The following is a 3,771-nucleotide window of genomic DNA, read 5'->3' as shown; positions in this document are numbered from 1 at the left end:
CTATCTACATGACTCTTCAGCAAATTCTTTATATCAGGGAAGCTTCAGCTCATATATAGCCAGATCATTAAGATTTGTATTTCATGGAGACCTCCTTAAAGAGATGCTTACAAGAGTGCAATTTATGCACTTGTGGATACCCTTCCTCTTTTTTAAATCCAGTAGTCTGGACTGGGGCGAGCTCCAGGAGACGGTGAGGGACAGGGAGGCCTGGCATGCTGCAGCTCATGGGCTCACAAAGAGTCGGACATGACTGGGCAATTGAAAAACAAGTCTTGGCTAGAAGCAGACCAGCCTGCAGACAAAAACGCCAGAGCTTGGTTGGGTTTCCATAATTTATTCATTTTCCCAAACACTTTAGGCATCACTCTGGAGTGACCTGGTAGGAGGAACAGAGATCAGAACACGAAGACGCCTGCTCATCAGAGGCTGCTAGCAGGGCAAACAAAGCATCACGTGTTGCGTGTGCAAGGCAGAACCGTGAGGACTGGCCTGTAAGACGGTGCCCGGCCTTCAGAGAACGGAGCTGTCCCTTGTAAAGCAGGGGATTTACACAGTCAGCCTTGTGTCGGGGGGGCCTGCCAGGCACCAAGCATGGCACCCGGATGGGGGACCCCCATGAACAAGCCGGACGTGGCCCTGCTCTCAGGGGGCTCAGTCTAGCACAGACAAACAGTAAGAGGAAACTGTGATGCAGTGTACAGGTGTGCTGGCTTGGGGCGGGGAGGGGACAGAAATCTGGTATTCCATGCGTATTTCACTTAAGCAAACACAATGGTATTTGTCTGAAAAAGTTAGGGAGGGAAAAAAAAAAAAAGATGGGGAAAGCAATTTGAAGTTATTTGGGTCACAGAGGATGAGATGGTTGGACAGCATCACCAATTCAATGGACATGAACTTTGGCAAACTCCAGGAGACGGTGAGGGACAGGGAGGCCTAGTGTGCTGCAGTCCATGGAGTCACAGAGAGTCAGACACGACTTGGCGACTGAACAACACCTGTCCTCCATCCCCTGAGCAGCCACGCAGGAGGGCTTGAGGCGAGCTCAAGCCCCTGCTACTCCTGTGGCCTGTCTCGGGTCCCTGGGCCTCTTCAAAAGTGAGCGGCTCGCCTGAGTGTGAGTCTAACACCTGCTGTTTGCACAACACAGCCTGAATTGCAGGTCCATGACTTCTCCTGGGGCTCACCCAAAGAGAGCTGTGACATGCTCCCACATGGGCAGGCAGCAGCGGCACCGGGCCTCGCGATAAGGGTCTTCAGCAAGGTACCTTCCTCAGGGTTTCAGAGAGGAATTTTTATCACGCTCCATTTGTATCCCAGGCATGACTTTATATCCTGACCCTGGAACTTAACGAGACTCCTTCGTGGCAGCGTCATGGGACACGTAACCCAGTTCTGGAAGTTACGGGTAGCTTCCCGGAGAAGTCTCTCCATCCCTGAGGGTGAAGGAGAGGAGAAGGCAAAGTCCGACAGAGTTGGACACAACTTAGCGACTGAACAATCACAAAGGCGATGCAAATTACATCCCAGCTGCAGGGTTCAGAATGGAGAAAGGCAGGGAGAGAAAGCCGGAAAGAGGCTGCTGCAGGGGTGGAGTGGGAGAGGACGGTGGTTGAACTGAGGGGAGGCACTCACGGGGTCAGACTGGAGACACCAGGGGAGGAGAGGTCCCATCCGGCGGCAGGCTCCACAAGCTGTCCTGGGTAGCTGGCACCTCTCCCAGGACGGAGAATGGACAAGAGGAATGAGGTATCTGCCATCATCATCAAGCAGCAAAAATGTATCTCAAATCCCACACTGTGTCAAGACTAAAATGAAGAAAAGTCTGTAGCCCTGCCGCCCTCATACACAAGGAACGCCCTGAGCTGCTGGCCAGGGACAGCCCCAACTGCCCATCCTCACTCCCCAGCTCCCAAGGAAGGGCCTGGGCATCCAGAACATGTATCGGATGCCGCACCATCTGAGTGCTAGAGTGTGGGCTCGATGGTGAGAGGCTAAGGCCCATAACCTTGGGAAATACATCTTTAAAATGTAAAGCTCTTACAGCTTCCTGGGTAGCTCAGCTGGTAAAGAATCCGCCTGCAGTGCAAGAGACCCTGGTTCAATTCCTGGGTCAGGAAGTTCCCCTGGCGAAGGATAGGCTACCCACTCCAGTATTCTCGGGCTTCTCTGGTGGCTCAGATGTCAAGAGTTCTCCCACAATGAGACCTGGGTTCAATCCCTGGGTTGGGAAGATCCCCTAGAGGAAGGCATGACAACCAACCTTCCATATTCTTGCCTCGACAATCCCCATGGACAGAGGAGCCTGGTGGGTTACAGTCCACGGGGTCACAAAGCGCTGGACACGACTGAGCGCCTGAGCACAAAAGTAATTTTCCAGGCTCTGCTTGTTTGTGAGAACTGCAAGGCTGCTGAAGTTGGCGTTCTTGGTTAGGTGAGTCTCCACTAGACACTACCCGGCTTCCTGAAAGTCTGCCTTGATCTCTAGCAGACTAGTGAGGGCAGTAAGGCCCCGGGACAAATGGGCCTGAACTACTGGTGGGAGGGGGCCCAGACTTGGAAACACAAGTGTAAGAAGGGGCATTTTCTGAACAAACATTGCAGACAGCACGTCAGAGGGGACCCTGGCTCCAGGGACACCTCACGAGAGGACCCAGAGGGTGGAACGGGATGGGGTTAAGTCCCATCCACAAACTCATGCATACCCTTGGTAGTCTCCTTGACCTTCCCCCGGCCTGCCACAGACACTGGTGCTGGCCAGCCCGCAGCAGCCACAGCTCTCGGGACAGTGAAACACCACTGAGACACACTTGTGAAGCCAGCAGCTCTGGAACCAGCCCGTTCACTGGCTAGAAGGGGAAACTGAGGCCTGGGCCCACGAAGCAGAGCCAGTAGTTGGCGTCTCTGACCACAGCCCCTGCACTTCTCATGTGACTAACCCCCCCCAAAACCCTCCCTCCCTCTTCAAGAACCTGGCTCTCAGCTCCGTGCTTCAGAGGCAAAGAGCTGAGAAACCTCAGCGAACTTCGGTCTCAACTGGCAGAGAAACCGGAACCAGCTCTTTCCAGGAATCTTACCAGGTAGCTGAAACATCATGGTTATACGTTCTCATCTTTCTACAGGGAGGGAAAACAGCAGGTTAACCAACAAAATATGGACAACACCGTTTTTCTGTAACTCTCGAGTCTCCCCGCCCTTTCTTTACTAAACCACAGCATTCATTCCACCATGGTGCCATCAACCATGAGTGTGACTCACTGGCTCAGCAGTGAGCAAAGATCTCTAGAGCCCCGAGTCACATTGGGTGCTGAACATTCCACGCAGGTGAGGGGCTGTGACATCACACAGGAGCAAGGGTTTTATTCTAACTCCTAAGCTCTACTGAATTGAATTTAAAACACTATTTTTAAGCCTGCAGAGGAATACAAACACTAAATACTTCAAGATAAAAATCAAGACAGGAAGACCAAAGAATCTAAGGCCTTTTCATGGTTAAAATAATCTGAAAGGAGACTAGAAATAAACAAACTAAAATTTCTGTAACTATTATCTTATATGCCAGTTTTGAAGATGTCCTCAGGGGCCAGAACTTGGGAGACAGAAAGAATAAATAGCAGTGCCTCACTTCTGAAGTGATCACGCACAACAGATTCCCATCTCAGGGGGTAGGTTTTTCTGCTTTCAGTGGCCAAAAAGGAACTTAAACTCTATGTATAACAGACAGACTCTACAGTTAGGATCCTTTAAAAATAATGAGACGCCTCTCTTTGC

At 51.5% G+C, this 3,771-nt stretch overlaps 1 long non-coding RNA gene across 1 annotated transcript; it reads right to left on the bottom strand.

Annotated features, from left to right (window-relative positions):
- Positions 1-325: 325 nt before the first annotated feature.
- Positions 326-2,138, bottom strand: LOC123332671. The gene is made up of 2 exons (XR_006549616.2): positions 1,636-2,138; positions 326-1,436 (listed from the first exon to the last, which is right to left on the bottom strand). It is a non-coding gene; the product is annotated as an uncharacterized LOC123332671 (long non-coding RNA).
- Positions 2,139-3,771: the final 1,633 nt, after the last annotated feature.

Source organism: Bubalus bubalis, chromosome 3 (assembly GCF_019923935.1).
Source record: "Bubalus bubalis isolate 160015118507 breed Murrah chromosome 3, NDDB_SH_1, whole genome shotgun sequence".
Lineage (NCBI taxonomy): Eukaryota > Metazoa > Chordata > Mammalia > Artiodactyla > Bovidae > Bubalus > Bubalus bubalis.
This window is presented reverse-complemented; position numbering and strand designations above follow the sequence as displayed.